This window comes from Corvus moneduloides, chromosome 2 (genome assembly GCF_009650955.1).
Source record: "Corvus moneduloides isolate bCorMon1 chromosome 2, bCorMon1.pri, whole genome shotgun sequence".
Classification (NCBI taxonomy): domain Eukaryota; kingdom Metazoa; phylum Chordata; class Aves; order Passeriformes; family Corvidae; genus Corvus; species Corvus moneduloides.
Genome location: NC_045477.1, coordinates 117,899,033 through 117,916,535, shown reverse-complemented (window position 1 = coordinate 117,916,535; position 17,503 = coordinate 117,899,033). Strand labels below are relative to the sequence as shown.

Sequence of the window (17,503 nt, the reverse complement as noted above, 5' to 3'; positions counted from 1 at the left end):
ATGATTCCTAAGCCAAAGAGAGAAGCACATACCTCATACCTTACTTTATGTTGTTAGAAAGATTTGGGTCCTGGTTTAGCGAACATAAAATGAACTTCTACAAATAAATAAATGTAGAAATGTATATCAAATACCTACACTTTAACTATACATGGGATTTGGAGTTTTTTTTGGTTGGTTGGTTTTTTTCCTGCATTACATCAGTAAGTCTTGCCCAGGCTGACCAGAGCACATTGGTTGGCTCTGGCATGTTCCTGTTGTGCATACGTGCACAGCTCACGTGGTGGGGATCCCTTCCCTGCTCCCAGTGAGGAAATGTGCCTGTTTGGGCACTTCAGGTCACATTTCTCATGGTCATTTTTCATAGAATCACAGAACATGCTGAGTTGGAAGGGACCCATCAGGGTCATCAAGGACACCCCAAGAATCCCACCACATGCCTGAGAGTGTTGTCCAAACACTTCTTGACTTCTGTCAGGTTTGGATCCGTGATCACTTTCTAAAACTGAAATTAAATATCTTGATTTGGTTTATCACCAGTTTCTTCCTTTAGTGATCCCACTCTGGCTCTCCAGTGTTGCAGTCCATTTTAGGTGGTGCTCCATCCCTCTGCAGCTGTGTGACTGCACCTGTATGTGCTGAAAGCCAGTCCTACTCTGGAAGCTGTTAAATAGAGAATATATGAAATAAAAATTCAAGTGTGAGATCTATTTAATCAGCGCTACTTTATGCTGCCAAGCAAAAGGAAAAAAGAAAGCACTGGAATCATGTACCCAAATTTTTCACAATTTCTGACAACACTGAGAATGTCTTTGGTTTCATAAAGGAATGACTTGAACTGTTCTTGCCTCCAAGGCAAATCTGTGAAGTATCAAGAAGGAATGATGCCTTGAAGATACACTGATGGGTAAGGAGGATATTGCTGCATGATTACTGGCACTTGTGCTCTGGAAACAAAGCAGTGCTATTATAATGAAAGCAGAATCACCTGAAAGCAGATGCGTTAAGGGGGAAATTGCCCTTTTTTGCTGTATTTTTCTCTGAAGGAAGGAATAATTTATTATATTACTGTGGTATCTTTGCTGAAGATATTTTCTCTTCAGTGCTTGTCAAATTTTGATTCATAAAAGCTGATTTTTCTTAGAAACCTGCCTTCTTTCACAGCACCATCTGCTGGTGCTTCCTGGGTCCCGTGGCTGCTGCTGGAGAGCTACATTCCTCTGCATTCTCCAGAGGAGTGGAAGGGCCTGGTGATGTTCACTGCAGCTCGGTTGTGTTGTGAACCATAACAACATTTCTGTAGCTAAACTTCTGTTCAGTATCCATTCGTCCTGCCAGAGTCTGCTTTCTGAAGGTAATTCTTGTTCACGTTATGAAAACCTTTAAAAGGAGCAGGAATGTTTGCATTATGGGGATAATGCTTGAGTGATGATTTGTGGGCTCAGCCTTGTTAAGTTTTGTGTAAATCCATAGCTCTGTGGCTCTGCAGGGAAAGAGGCTGTGCTTTACCAAATGTGAGCAAATGTGTTAAACAGGCTTTGTGTCGAACTTGTCAGATTTTCAATTATGTCTTTTGTTTAATGCATTACTGCCTCTCCTCCCTGCTCAAATACAATTTATTTCTTTCATAAACATGAATGAGTTTGCCACATTTGAGGGAAATTAGTGATGACTGATCAATTTTAAGAATTCGTATGTATGAGATAATTTTAGGTCTGAATTGTGTTGAGGTTGTCAAAGAATATTTTTGTGGATTCTAGCCTTGAACCTGTAGATGGGTTATGAAGGTCCAGTGACCTTTTCTCAGTCAAAGTTATCTTTAGCTTTTAAACCATAGCACAGTTTTGGATGCCCTGTGTCTCCAAAAAACTGAAGAACTCTTCTATTTCTAACCACAAGTTTATTTAAATGCTTTAAAGGATTTAATACTCATATTTTAATCATGTTCATGACTTAGTTGTTTTTAGAAAGAAAACTCTAACTGAACTCTGTGATACAAAGTCATCAAAATGTCTCCTAAAAATACCTACAAAGCAGTTAATGTTCTTTCTAGCATTTAAATGTGCCTGAAGACTTAACACTGCATTAAAGAAATGAAGTACAATTAAGAGTGTAGGATTATGTAGAGCTATGAAGTAAAAGAAGCTTTTGAAATAATCATTTTGTAAGCAAAATGTTAATTCTCTCTGGAAGAAGATGGTGTGAATGGTGTCTGAACCAGCGAAGTCTCTAAGCCAGTGGTGCATTGGAGCCCCATGCCCTGGTTCACTTGCTCCTCTGAATCTCTGCCCAAAGAGCCCCAAAAGGGACTAGTAAATCCTAGAGGTCCCATTTCCCATGGCACTCCTTCCCTAACTCAGCCTTGCTGCTGTTCCAGCAGAGCTGCAAGAATGGACTTAAACTCATCATCTTTGTACAGAGGTTTGGCCTGGTGCAAAGGCCCAGGGATATCCTGTGGGGCTGGATTGTTCTCACAGGCCAGGAGTCCTAAGAGAATTAGGCCTAAACAGAAAGATGTGGGATCTTGCACCTCCAGGAAGCTTTACCAGCTGCAGGCATCTAAAGCGAGAAAGGAGAAGAAGAAATCTGAAGGTTTAAACAGAGAATCTGTTGGGAGGATGACTATGGAAGGTCAGCTTGTGAATCCACATAAAATCCTGTTCTGAGTCAGGTGCCGCAGTTTTCACAGCTGTATGTTACATTGTATATCTTTATTTCACAACACTCCAAGCCACAGGTTTTAAGGATGGGATCTCTCTGTTTCAAGGATAGAGGTGCTTGTGCATTCAAGTAGGATATCTAAAATGCAGAAGAGAATGGAATTGGTATCATCTACATCCCAGCTGCACAAGAAATCCTTTGCTACAACCTCCATGTCTTAGTACAGAGAGTTTGGTGTGCCACTTCAGCTGAGTGAAGTTCAAATACTTCATTGTACTGTATTTTTGCAGAAATATGTTTCCAAATGTTAGTCCCAACAGTTAATTCAGAGGGCTTGAGGTGGAACACAAGTACAGTACTTGTCTTTCATTCTCTGTCAAATTTTGTGTGTAGGTGGCAAGCTCAAGCAGCACCTGCCAACTACTTATTGGTATTGGCTTGGTTTACATTTAGTTTTGAGGCTTCCATTTGTGTACTACTTTGTATCTGCTTTCAGAATTGTACTTTAAATCATGAAATTTTAGATTCAACAAAGTACACAGTCTCAAAGCAGGAGTTCTAATTTAAAACCACTTTGTAATAAACAAAAGGAAAATTGGTCTGAAATCAGTTACCAATGCACATCTTGGTGGCAAGACTATATTTAAGATATGCAGTGTATCAGCCATTGAGTGTACAGGAGAGACTAAAGAGTTATATTAACATTTTTCAGACTGGCTTTTAGAAGAAGGGTTTAACAACTTGGGTTGTACCCTCAAGGTAATTTTTGAGACCTGAACTCTCATCAGAGTGTTCAGTCCCTTATGCTTCAAGGGGTATGAGCACAGAAGTCTACAATAATGATAGGTTTTCTGTGGCATTTTTAGAGAGTGTGTCTTAGCTGATAGCTGCAAAAATGAATCTGTTAGCTGATAACACTTTCCTCGTTCTTGCCACTTTTGGTACCACATGTGAAATTAGCTTATGATTCCTTTATAGTTTTATTTATGTGAGTTCTGACCAACGGGTCCCTCTCCTCAGACTCTGTTGCTGATGTGCACTTTGCAGTCACCTTCTGCACAGTCACTATTGCCCCCAGCTTTGTTTTGAACATTGTGTTCATCCCTATCAAGAACCATCATCCCTCTTCTTACAGATACATGTGTCTAAGGGGTATTTGGTATGCCTTGGGAGGTTGGTGTTAATGTACATTCCACAAGTAATGCAACATTTCCTTGTCTACCTTCCCTGCCAGAAAAGAAGTTTGCTTTGTTTTTTTGCAGTCGAGCTGATGCCAGATTTGCTGGATCTTCCATTTGTGAATTTGCATTTTGAAAACTTCTTTACTCAACAATGATCAAAACTGTCACAGAGTTTTTACATGGGGAACATTTTAAGGTGTTTTCTTCTTTATATCAAGTGGTATCAGATTTGACAGTTATTGGAAAGACCTTATACCACATTAAAGAGCCTTTTCTGGAAAGCTTCTTCCAAAAAAAAGTGGCTTGCCACACAAATTGATTACCATGAATTATCCCAAGGCTTAGGTTGACTTGAAACAGCTGAGTGGAGAACAGACATCACCTTGGAGCCAAACCTGGCAGCCGTGAGGCTGGCCCACAATCAGTTAATTTCTCTGTATTCATCTCCACGTGTAATTCATGCCTTATACTTTGCACACTGATGCATGACAGAAAAGACAAAATTTTGTCTCCTTGAGACAAAAGGCAATTTTTCAACTGCCCCCTTCAGAAGGGATTGGTGAAACCAGCATGGAGTTGTATAGGATCCCTTGGCACCAAGTGGTGGAAGATTGAGAGGGAGGGGCTGGTCTGCAAGCTGGGAACAACAGAGAAGAGTCTCCCCATCCTTGTACCCAGGATCTCTCTGGCACAGGGGAGTGCAAACAGGAAGAGATTTGAGACAAAAAGTTCTGCTAAGAACCAGACAGATGTCATATGCCTTCCTTCCTCTCTGTGCTTTCATCAGCTGTGCCCAAGTAGTTGGTTTGCCACGGGGATGGCTTAGGTTCTGCCAGAGCAGCTCTGGATCAGGGAGGGAAGGTTGATGGCTGTATCTCCTTGCTGATGCTCTTTTGCTGCCTGGTAACCTGTCTTCTCATTTCTACACTGCCAGATACATTGCTTTGGGAGAATTCTTTTCATTTTTAAATCTGTGCGGGAAACAGCCCGGTCTGTGGCAGTTTTGAGGGAGCGTTGTCACATCATAAGGTGCAGTTCTGGCTCTTGAACCAAAGCCTAACGCTCCAAGCACACACACACACCATATTACATGTCTGAACAGCACTGTACTTGTTAAATATGAATATTTCCAGGACTGCTGCCCAGTTCTGCAGACACAGCATTCTAAGATTATCCATTTGCTGTCTTTGCATCAGCTGTGTTCATTGCAGGAATAGAGAGTATCTATCTGCCAACCATGGAAACTCTGAAAGTCAAGCTATGCTCTTTCTGGCTTGTGAATCATCACCTGTAACCTTGACTCAGCTATCACAGGGGAACACTTAGGCCATGGTTGACATATATTCTTCTGATCAAAAGATTCTCTATGGTGCTATGTTATTTATTATTTCTTTAAGAATGCCTGTGTAGAATCCTACCCATAATCTTTCAGCCATGATAGTTCAATGGAGCTAAGAGAATAAAACAGTGGAAGATTATTTTTAGTCCCTTCAGAGAGGGAGATTTGACATTAAGTATGTTTTGAATGCAGATATATATAAGTATGTTTTGAAGAAATCTCACTTTTCTGGCTATAGTTAACTGAAAATCCAAATAATATATTGTTTTAAGGTGTCAGCTTTTAGTTCCTGTGAGATATGATGTTCTGGCTAGAGGAGAAAATGTATATGACTGTGAGCTGCATGTGACAAGAATACTCCAAGAGATGGTTTTCTTCATTATTAATATATCTTTTGGGTATTCTGTGATTATATATAACTATAAAAAGTGTGTTTTTCATCAAAGGCAATTATGTCAGTTAACAGCATGTTCAGGCTATGCTAATTGACTGAACAGTCTTTGCCCCTTTCAAACCTGTTGCTTGGATACCACTTTCTTTGAACTATTATGTACCTTGCTGAAAATTAAATAGTAAAGAAAAGGTTTTAGCAGCTCTTTCCTTTGTCTTTTCCATAAACTCTCCATTATATAAGACTTTCAGAAGTGGAGACAAAGAGTTATGGCTTTCTGGCAGCAAAGTACTGACAGAAACAGCTGGAAAATGCAACTCATGCACAATCTGAATTCAAACCTTTGTTTTCTAGATATGTTTTTTTTCTTTCCTGCAAGCTTTTCCTTCCTTTTCCAAGAGAATTCGAACTTGAGATGCAGTGAAGCAACTCTCAAATTGCAGTCATCCAGAAGTAACTGGGTAATGCATCCAGGTAAGTCTCTCACTAATGAGAATGGTTTGTTGCCTGCTCAGTTTTATTTACTCACTAAAATATGTAATCTGAAAGTGTGAAGTAGCATTTGTGGTCTGGAGTTTTTATATAATGAAAGGTTTTTTTGGTCTCCATCTAAATGCCAGGTATTCTATTATATCCTGCCACGAACTGCTGTGATTTCTTTAAGCTGCTAGCTGCTGCTTTGTCTATATGCAAAATCCTCTCAGAAACAACAGAGGTGTCTTGTTGCAAGGGCTTAGATTTGCCTACAGGATTCATTACCTGGAAACCTCTAGGTTTATCTACCTAGTTTCACTTCACTCTGATGCACATGAGAAGAAGGGCTGGGGGTGAATAATCTCGTTGGCTCAGCAGGCAATGTCTTTAGAATCACCTCTTTCTGGGATCATTTTATGAGCTGAGCTGAGCTTAAGCTGAGGGCTTAAGTTATGTGACATTGCTACCAGAAAACGTGAAGGCTTTCCAGTGAAGGTCCAACCTCTGATCAGGGAAGTCACTTGTCTATTGGAAAGATGTTGACTCAAATCCAGGCATAATGTTTGGGCCTAGATTAGGAAAAGAGATATTTATTAGACATTTGTCCCAATGAGGATGGTTTTTTCTGCCCACTGGAATGCAAGGAAAATCCCTTGCCCGTTCCCTGTGACCCTGTGCCTTGGGGAAGTTGTCCTGCTCCACGCCACAGACACTGTGCTCCTCCCAGTGAGGTGCAGGGATGACTGTCAAGGACTGCCACAGGCTCTTGAGAAGCAGCACCTACACAGTAAGTGAAAAGTCAGGACTCTGGTGCAGCTCATTTCTCCAGTGGGTGATGGGGAAGAGTTGCAAACACAGCTACAATCCAGTTGCCTCATGTATCAGCTCCTCTCTGCTTCCTGTAATCATGAAAATGAGCAGAAGCAGAGGGGAAGTTCTTATCTGGATACAGGGCTGGATCACAGACATCTCCCCGTCTGGATCTGGGGATTTGCCCGTGATCTCTAGCGCAAAGGGAATGTTTTGTCACTTTATGTTCATAGCTGAGCCATTCAGCAGCACTGCCGAAGTGACTCACAGCAGTGCTGAGATCATGACTCACTGCTGCATCCTCTCTGGAAAGACACTAATCCTCCTTTCCTGCTGCTTGGGCTGGTTTGGGAACCACAACATTAAGCACTGAAAGGCACATTTATTAAATGGCACATGCCAGGACTGGGTTTTGTTTGTAACAGCGAGGAAGTACTTTGTGGCCTCTCTGTGTGGACTAGACACTGACACATCTGGCACCCAGGCACCAGAGGATGGAGGGATCTGGGCATTTGTTTCCCTGGTTAGATCTGGGTGTCAAGTCTATTTCAGTCAGTGAGTCTTTGGGCTGGGTTCCAGAGTTTTTCCTAACTACCAACATCTGTCAGATGTCAACTCCCTGAATCCACCCTTCCTGGTCATGCTATTTAAGGCACTTGTATTTTGAATACTACTACTAATACTACTACTGCTACTACTAAAACCCTTATAGATCTTTCTCTGAGTAATTTGTCCTCAAGGGACTTGAAAGTCCTCAGGTTTCCTCCTGACCAGTGACAGGATGTGGTTTATCCACCAGGAGTCATCCAACCTTTAGCCATGCAGGCAGTCTAGCCAAAAGCCTTTGGGATTGCTTGTGGTGCAGCTGGAGCTGTGAAGCCCATGCATGTAGTGAGTGGTACCTCTGCTTCCACTGATTATTGGTGCAGCTCTTGCCCTAAAGTGGGATATTTCTGTTCTAAACCAGCACTTGTTATTGTTTTGGTCTCCTGGAGCCTTAGCTAGAGCAGGAATCATCTTGCATGCTCTTCATGTCTACAGACATTTGAAGAAGGTATCTTTATCAGACCTGATCTCTCTTGGGCTCCAGTTAGAGTCAGTGGAGGCAGCAGGCATTGCTGGGTGTGATTTACATGTAAATCACATGTGACGTGCTTTATCTTTCCTCCTCAGGATGAAGAAGTTGTGTCCTGGAGGTACCTGTTTCTCTCAGTAATTTGTAAAATAGCTCATGAGGAGTCTGTACTGAGTCAGGTGACCAACACCCACACTCATTTAAATACACTCTCAAGATGAAATTTATCCATGGAAATGCCAGTTAACTCAGTTACCACAACTCTCTCCCAGGGCTTGGCCTTTGCATTTTTTTTAATTAGTTAGGGATATGGTAATTCTCTTTTTTTAACCAGCAGAGTAACATATGCATGGTTTCTTCTTCCTTAAGGGAGGGAGGCACATTTGTACCACTGTCCAGCACTGGTGTGGCTGCACTGATTCACTCAACTGTGCCAGTGTTTCTAATCATAGCTGTTAAAAAATCACAGAATTTCAAACAACTCATCTGTGCAAGTACCTACACACCCTAATCAACCTTAGCTGGAGGAATGACCTCTGCCTTAAGCCTCATTAGGGCACCAGAATGTGCAAGTTTCAACAATTTCTATTCCTAAAATATGAAGGAATGTGGGGCAGGATCCTTTCTAACAAGGAGAATGGGTTTGTAATGTTTGTTTTTTGTATTAAAAAGTTTAGGAGTCTTGGAAGAAAAATTGTTGCAAATCAAATACCAATTTTTCAGGGTGGGAGGGATCTTCAGTTTCTGCTTGTTGTTGAAGTTTTTGAGTATTGTTTTCAGGGTGAACACTGATAAAATTAAAACCAGCCTAATTTTTTCTTAAGAAGTGTCTTTTATGTAGCAGAATGGTGATAAAGCAAGTGGTGGTAAGGCAAAACCAGTCTCTGCAACAGTCTCATTTTTGAAGCTTTCTAGTGTTACAGGAAAAAGTGTAAAATAGAAATCAATATTAATTTAAAAAATATTATCTCCCTAAAATATTAAATAATGTTGTAGTTTAAAAGCAGAAAAAGTATAAGGTTGGTATTTTACTGAAGTGCTATGCAGCCCTGCTTCATGTGACAGTGAAATTGGAGGCTGGGCATGTGCCAGGCAAGGATGGTCAGGGCATCCTGGGAGCCTGAAGAGAGCTCACGAGGCCCTGCTTCCTACCAGCACTTCATATGGATTTTGTTTTCACATGAAACCATGTAAAGGTGGTATAGCAGATGTTGGACTTCCAGCCATTAACAATTTTCACCTTTGATAGCACAAGGCTGTTCCATCCCACAGAAACACGAGTTCGCTTGAATTCCCACGCTGCCCATATGCCTGCATTTCAAAGTTTGCTACCTTATTAACTGGTGAAATATGTTCATTATAATAGTAGCAGTGAGAAGTATTTAAGTGCACCTCAAGCAGTCAAACCCCAAAGATTTAAATCTGCAAAACCCATCTGCTCCACACTCAGGAACATAAAATATGAAAGTGCAAAGGATTCCTATGTTCAGTTTTGCAAGCACTCACTTTCAGCATTGGGGACATTGGAATTTCACTTGAAAGTGCAAGACAAGCCTATTTTTTTTCATTTTGGTCTTCAGTTTGACTGGGCTTTATGAGTGCATGGGTCCTGACTGCTTCTGTTTGAGCTGATCATTCAATTCTGAAAACACTCTAAGAGCTCTCTAAGTTCTAGAAATTTTAGGTTCAGTTCCTTTCTCTAACTGAGAATTATCAGTAGTGCCTATCTAATCTGCAAGTCCATTTTGTGAGAAAGGTGGCTATATCAGGTATTAACTTTAAAAATAAGGATTTGGATCTGTGACTCCCAAAGTTTGGAGATGTTTTCTCACAGATGAAAATAATGCATCATTCAAAACACAGGTCTTCATAAACTGAGTATATTTGCTCTGCCTCAAATATGTGTAGCACTACCAACTTAAAAAGTAAGATTTTTTTTTTAAGACTATGGGGAAACTCCTCCTTCCCGTTAAGAGGCATCATGTCCTCTACTGGAAGATATTTTCCTTTTAAAACAGCAAATAACATTTATAATAAATATATAGATTTGGAGAATGCCTTAGTTGCTGGAGCTGCCAGTTTTCTGAGCAGTGTGAACTCCGAGCTTTTAAATAAACTGAGAATTATTTAAAAAAAAAGAGAATGCTTTCATTGTAATCAGCTAAATTTTCCTCCCTTCAAAAATCTGTTACTAACAAATAAAAAAATTCTATCAAAAGAAGTAATAAATGTTAAGTTTCTTCTCTGATTTTTTAAAAATATGGGATATTTCTGGTGCCTGTAACTGCCCTTTATGTGCAGAAAGATGCTATGATCTGATGGCTTGGATGCTGACTTGGTTCCAAGATAACCTGGGTTCTCCTCCCACAGGTTTCCCAGCTATTGCATCAAAGAAATGGAAGCAAAAACACCAAAAAGTGATGCCTCAAAATGCAGAAAAAAATCAGGATAGAAATTAATTTGCTCGTCTTTGATACCAAGTTTTTCTTGAACACCTACCCCAATGCCTTTGCTGCAAGGAGGGGTGGATGTGTCATACTTGTAGCAAGGCTGTGTCAAGGCAGAGCTGTTTTAATCTGTTCTGGAAGTCTGTTTTCTGCCACAGAAAATCTAATCACACTGTTCTTTGCACGAGTGGTTTAGAGAATCCCTCTGTATCTTTCAACATGGAAATGCTCCTTGCACTTACACTGCCTAGCAGTGGTGTAGTGCGTGGAGGAAAATGCAGCAAGAGGAGCAGCCTCCTCTTACCTGCCATCCTGGTCAGCCAAACTACAATTTTTTCCCCTTTTCTAAGTCTAAATCTTGTTTCTTGGTGGTTTGCAGATACTTCTCTTTCTTCCCACATAAATTCCAACAGTATGACCAGATGTCTACTTCATTTCTCTCAACACCCTTTACAGCCCTAATCTGAAATGTTAACACCAGCCACAAAAGGATCATATGCTCATCGTGCAAATTACCTCAAGCAGATAGCCAAAACATTATCTCATGCTGGCCTAGATGTTACAATGCTTGCAGCTAAAATGCTCCCTCAGGATCCTGGGCAGATGTCTCTGGGCTTTTTGACTGTTCTCTGGGATGGGCAAAGACAAGGCTCTGTCATTTCCTCATGGAGGAAATGTGTTGTTGGAACACAGGCTACCATAAGATCAATAATATATTTCTTGGTTGCACCCTCACCCACAGGGATGCAAATACCAGCCACAGAGGATGTCCCTAAAGAGGAAGACTTCATGTAAGTGGATTTTAGGAGGGAGAAGATGATCATGTTGGTATCAGCCCAGCTGAAACACTTGCTGTTTGGAAATCCTGCCACCTTCACCTGTTGGCAGCGGGAGCAGAGCAGTCCAGGGCTCACTGGCAGCAATTTTGAAGACCACACGGTTTATGCACTGAGAAACTGAGTCTTTAACTCACCTTGATAAATTCTTGAAGGTTGGGTGCTGGGCTGTGGCTGTGAAACATGCTCTGCTCACCTAACACTGGCCTGCTCATCTTCCTTATTTTTTACTTTTTATGTGTGTTTTTCTATTTGTAAAACTTTTAACTACATTAAACTTTCTGAGATTCACGGTCAGAAAGTGCTGCTTTAAAATTGAGTAGTTCTTTCTGCTACTTGATTATTTTTTTTTCCCAAGGCCTGGGTGAGATTAGAAGTTTGAGTTTGCGTGCCAAAGTTGTATTATTGTTTTGGTTTTTTTTTCCTAACCACTTCCACATGCAATCAGGTTTTATTGCCAGCTGCTCGCCATGGTCGGGCTCTGGGGAGCGTAGGCTCCTGTTGTTAAACTCATAGCAGTTGGTTAGTTTAATTTTTTTTCAAATCTTAATTTGTCAGGTTTGGATTTCCACCAGTTGTCTTTATCCAGCCAGAGGTGGGCAATGGAATAAGCAATGATGTGTAAGAAGGGCTCATCAGAACCTCAAATTCCTGTAGAGGGAGAAATGGACAAGTTTATCACCACCCTCACATCCTTTCTGTATTAAAATTATGTGTCTTGGAATTTTTCACTTCCCACAGAACAGGAATATGAAATTTCATTTAATTAATAAAAAAAAGATTTTTATTTTTAAACAGGAAAGGACAGAGGTCCCCATGATGATTGCAGCAGGGAGCCTGTGAGCCCAGACATGCTGCTCACCAGGGAGGCTCCCAGGGAGTCCAGGAGCTAGCAGGAAACCAGCCAGGTTTCCCTAGGAAGTGTGTTTGCTCACTGTTAGGAGATTTGATTCAATCAATCTGTTCCTGCAGAATATATATGCATATTTTTCGGGAACTGGCATTTTCCTATGGAAAAAAAGAAAAGGTTTTGCTGAGTTAAAATTGGAGATTAGTGAGCATGCTTTTCTAGCTGCATTGGTGAGAAAGCCACATGTACTTTGTAAATGTATGTAAATGTATGACAATCTAACACACAGTTAGGCAGCTGTACCAGACCTCTAAAATGGGGCCTATGGATGACCTAAAATTCTCCTTAAGGATTTTTGTATTGTTATCTGTCCACCTAAAGCCAGCACTGGAATGAGCAGACTATTGGGATAATTTTGTACCTTGGAGGGAAAGGCTTGTGGAAATGAGACACCAGAGAAAGCAAAAGAAGCCAAAGCCATATATGGTGAGAACATGTGTACTCTCTTCAACTCTGCATATTCAATGGGATAGCTGTGGGTCCTGTGCATTTCCCTGGGGAGTTTATTCTTTTAAAACAACGTTCTGATTGTGGGCTTGATCCCATGGCGCCAATAGCTGGAAGACTTAAGGAATTGGGTGTCTGGTCTGGATTTAACATGAGTTTTTGGTACCAGGTGACAGAGCCCTGACCACTGGCTGCACTTTCAGCAGCCTGAGGGCTCTGCTTTCCCCAGAGAACTGACAGTGTTTTGAAGGCCAGTGGCCAAGCTGCTGTGGTGCCAGCATGGGTACCACAGGAGGGACAGAGTGGTGGTGAAAAGAAGGGTTTGGGGCTGAGGGGGTAGCGTGGCCAAGGTTCAGCCCCTCAGGAACTCCCAATGGATATTCCAGAGGATGGCACATGGAAGGGCTTAAGTGAAATAAGGGCAGAAGCAGAGTGTCTGGCCCCAGGCACCAGAGAAGAGCTGAGGCAATTTCTCCTGTCCTGGTAGGTATTATGGACAAAGGCCTGTGGGTCCCATGTACTATCCAGTGTCTGGGAATCTAAACACCAACGAAAAAAAATATTTTTTTCACATGGGCTGTGGGCTGTTGAACAGAGACAAACTCTTGCAAGAGTTTGCAAATGGACACTTTTCTGCCCTGTGCTTGCTCAGAAGACTCTTTGTAGGAACAAAAACCTGTGGTAAGGAAGGAAAGGATTTAACTCCTGAGTGAGCTCTGGAGATCCTGCAGCATTTCCTACCCTTGCCCTCATCTTGCCCTGTTACTGTGGCTGTAGGCTTTTCTAGAGGAAAACTGGGTTTACATGGGGCTGCATATCCAGTGCTCCCAGCTCCATTTTGCAGGGAGCGAAGAGGAGCTGTGGTTGTGGAATATAAAGCCTGTATATGGCTCTGTTTGGTAAGGCAAATGTGGGTGGGAGGAGTAAGACTAGAGCTCTAATTCTCTGTGTGTGGAAGAGACAAGGAGACTGAGTCCCTGGGAAGACAGAGCAGTGTCACTGCCTGATGTGAAGGTTTTACTGTTTCATAATTAGATGAAGTCATCTAGTTTCTAGATGCAGGAAATAAAAGACTCTTTGACTTCATTAATTTTTACACACATAAAGCTGTTGCATTCATTGTCCTGGCTGAAGAGAGCTGTGTTTAGTGCTCAGCTGGAACTTGGTTTGTATTTCAGTGGAAATCCCTTGTTCCATAGCACTGAGCCCCACCAGTGACTCAGTGCTGACTCAGAAGAGAAAGTTCCATTCGCTGAATCAGCCCCAGAGCTGTGGGACAAGGCGAGGTTTTCCTTGGCTCTCTCCATCCAAACAGTGATCAGACCTGTCGATCTACTCCGCTTGCTAGGTGGGATGAGGCCACAGCTCAAGAGGCTGAAGTCACGCATCAGGACATATTTGTAATGAGAAAAAAAAAGACATCTTCATGGACTTGCTTGTTTGTCCAGGATGTAGAAGGAGGGCACCCAGATTTGGAGCTCTCTGGATACTTATTTTAGAATTTTCTAAAGGGAAATTGTCATTCATGCTTCAGAAATGAGAAGACACAGGTACACTTTGGGGTCTTTTAATTGAACTATTATTCTAATATTCTGTCTGACTCATATTCTGTTTTCCCTGCACGAGTCTCCTTCACAATGGTGGGTTTTGAGTTTTGTGGACTTGTATATTTTTTTAACTCACCATTATATCAGCTGCAGTGCTTCCCATAGGGAGTAGTGGAAGATGCTAAAAGTTATTTTATGACTATGTAAGAGCTGGTATATTACTCACCTTTCTAAAATAAAAGTCATATAATGAATTATGTGGAATGATGCTGAAAAAGGTAATTTTAAGTTGAAACTTCACAAAGAAATTTTGTTAGATCTGTTATTCTGCAAAGCATTTCCCTGCAAAGGTGACTGAGAGAAGATCCTTAACACAGTGTTTGACTACATCTGCATGGAGTATGCTCCTTCAGCAACAGACCAAGGAATCCAGTCCCTTTCACTCTTGCCATCTGTGACTGCAGCAAAAAGAGTTGAATATTTGCTCCCTATGTATTTAATGCCTCGATAAATCTTCACTGGGCACTGCTGACCCTGTTAGCCATCTGTTTTTGGTACTGGGCTGCCACACAGTGGCCTCCTTCAGAAACCTGGAGAATGGGAGGAGGTAGGGGGAATATCAAGTTGATAACAAGAATGAGCTAATACAAACGTCATGATTCAGTTTACAGTGGCTGTTAATTCCTTACTGGCTGGGGGAGCAGAGTTTTATTTTGTACACTCCAAACCACAAGAAACAAACATGAAAACACCAAAAAAAAAAGAGGTAGGAAGCTCCTCAGTTAACTAACAAAAAGTTCTGTCAAGAAATTTATAAAGGAGTTTGTATGAAAGTAGAGGAGTTTTCTCTGGTTTACTAATAATTGCTTTATTTTATTTGCTACTTCCTCTTTTCTCCCTAGATACAGGCTACTAAGATTTGAAGCGTTTTCAGATGAGCTCACATTGGGAGGATGTTCAGGGGGAGGTTTGGTTTTGTACTGCTGGTTAATGGAAGCACAGCCACTCCTCAGGCAGTGGAGAAATCCTGTTTTGATCCAGACCTGGAATCTGTGTGATTTTAAATTTCAACTAAAGTGTTCCTTCACACAGGTTCTGCCTTTGTAAAGTGTCATGGAATGGTTTGTGGTGGAAAGGACATTAAAAACCATCTTGTTCCAAACTGCCTGTTAGCAGCAGGGGTGCCACCCTCTATCCCAGGTAGCTCAGAGCCCCACCCAGCCTGGCCCTGAACACTTCCAGGGATGGGGCATCCAGAGCTTCTCTGGGCAGCCTGTTCTACCAGGAGGGAGGTGGGATGGGCTCGACTTCATCCATTAGGATCCTTTTTGGATTATTACTTTGTAACCCCTATAAAATGCACGGGGTTTTGCTGCCCTATAGGTTGAGATTTTACACTCTTCACTCCCCTATGACTTCCTCATTCCTGGAAGCAGGTAATCCACGCCAGGTGGTCAGTCCTGGAGACTTCTAATGCACCTGACCCTGAGAGCCTTCTGTGGCAAATAATCTGAGACAAAAGAAAATCTGACAGTGTCAGACAGTCTGATTTTCTGACATTCCAAATATGCACTTCAGACCATCGGGAACCCTTAAATGACAGAGGGGATTTAGGAAGTTTGGACTTTAGTGGTGTTATGTGCCTCCAGTCAGACAAGGTGTGTTGGTTCAATAATATGAATTAATGCCAAGTAAGGAAGCAGAAAAGTAGGAAAATGAACTCTGTCTGCAAGAAAATACTTTTAAATCTTAAAAATAATTTCATGTGATTATATGTCAGGTTTAGGTCTATTATTTTTTGTAATCATCTGTGATAGGAGTGTTCTGTACCTGCTTGTTCCAAGAATAACCATCCTGTGCACTTTGATTTGTCATAGTGTAAAGAGTCTGATGTTGTTTACAGTAGATGGATGTGAAATATATTTCTGTGAAAGCTCTGGGATCTTCCTTTTAACACTTGTACATTAGTGCTATTGGAGTGGTGAGTCTTTCCTTGGTGAAATTATTGCTTGCTTTGTCATTGTGCTTATAAGGCTGATTTTATTTTGTCATAAATTCCAGTGCAGGCAGAGAAGCACAAGTGACTGAGGCAGTTATTGCAGGCAAAACTGTCCCTACTTGGGGAAATTTTTATTTAATCTAATTTATTGAGAATTAACACAAACTTCTGTTCACCTTGGTTCTGATGTTGAAAAAAGGGAGAAAACTAATCAAATAAACACTTCAGTAGAAAACTTTCCTGCCCCTTCCCCAGGCTCAGCAGAAGCTTGATCAGCATTCACAGGAGCAAAAGCCTGGATGTAACAAATGAGAGCCGGAATTGAAACTGTCGTAAAGGGACGTGGTGGGGCACCAACTTTCCTGCATGTGTATTTTCAACAACAGCAACCACTTGCTGCAATCTAATAGACGTCTCTTAATGGTCTGTTTATCTGAGAAATGGAGAACAGGTTAATTTTGAAAGGAAAAGTCCATACTGGGCAAGTATGTGCACTCAAGATCCCAAAAGGAAGTGTACAGAGGAAACCAGATTCTGTATTCTATTCAGTGAGGTTTTTAGGGGCCCTCCTCATGAAAATCCCAGTGCAATTAGCCAGAAAAGAGTTTGTCAGAAAAATCTGATGAATTTTTTATGTGGAAATATGCCCATGTGGTATCTTTTTCAAGCAATTTCACAAATAATTAAAAAAAAAAAATTCAAGTTTGGAAAATGTTTCAGAAGAATAAGATGGTGCAAAAAGAAACTGCATATTTTTCTTGAAATTTGATTTCATTTTTTTATATGTGTTCTGTTAGTAAAAATGTGATGAAACTTTCAGCACAGAGAAAGAAACTTTAAGCAGAAAGAAGAGCAAAGCCTTCAGTGTGTATTGAATTGCTACTGTCATTAATGATTTTCAAAACTGAATAAAACTTAGATGTTTTATGAATTAATGGGAGTAGTTATATTTAATTCCTGAATAACCGATTTCCTATATTTCCATTTGTTAAATATTATAAGAACAGTATATATGAACTAAAGTTAAGAATTTATAAAAAATAGTTGAAAATTCCTAGCTACTCTCTTTCAAAGAAACAAATTTCAGTGGTTTTATTCCATGGGAAAGTTCCTTTTAGAGTAAAACCTCGTTGAAAAATACGGAATTTCCCATGAAATAAATGCTAGATTTTGAGAAACTTCACAAAAAAGCCATGAAAAGGTTCAGTTGCCTGCTGGAGAATGGGAGTTGAGTCCTGAAATCTCTGGGCACTAATGAGAGACTTCTTGTCTGGATGAGAAAGAAAAGAGAAATCCCATCATTGGGAACTGGAATGTCCCTGGAGGTATCACAATGTGCTCTTTGAAATGCTCATCCCATTGGTCATGTTTGGAGCCCAGAATTTT

The 17,503-nt window shown here is 41.0% G+C and overlaps 1 long non-coding RNA gene across 2 annotated transcripts in view; it reads left to right on the top strand.

The window, feature by feature from the left end:
- Positions 1-1,057: 1,057 nt before the first annotated feature.
- LOC116440336 overlaps positions 1,058-17,503 on the top strand; it is a 126,056-nt gene continuing 109,610 nt past the window's right edge. For both annotated transcript variants that reach the window (XR_004238566.1, XR_004238565.1), the window contains exons 1-2: positions 1,058-1,354; positions 5,952-6,046. This is a non-coding gene — a long non-coding RNA (uncharacterized LOC116440336). The remainder of the gene's footprint in view (positions 1,355-5,951; positions 6,047-17,503) is intronic.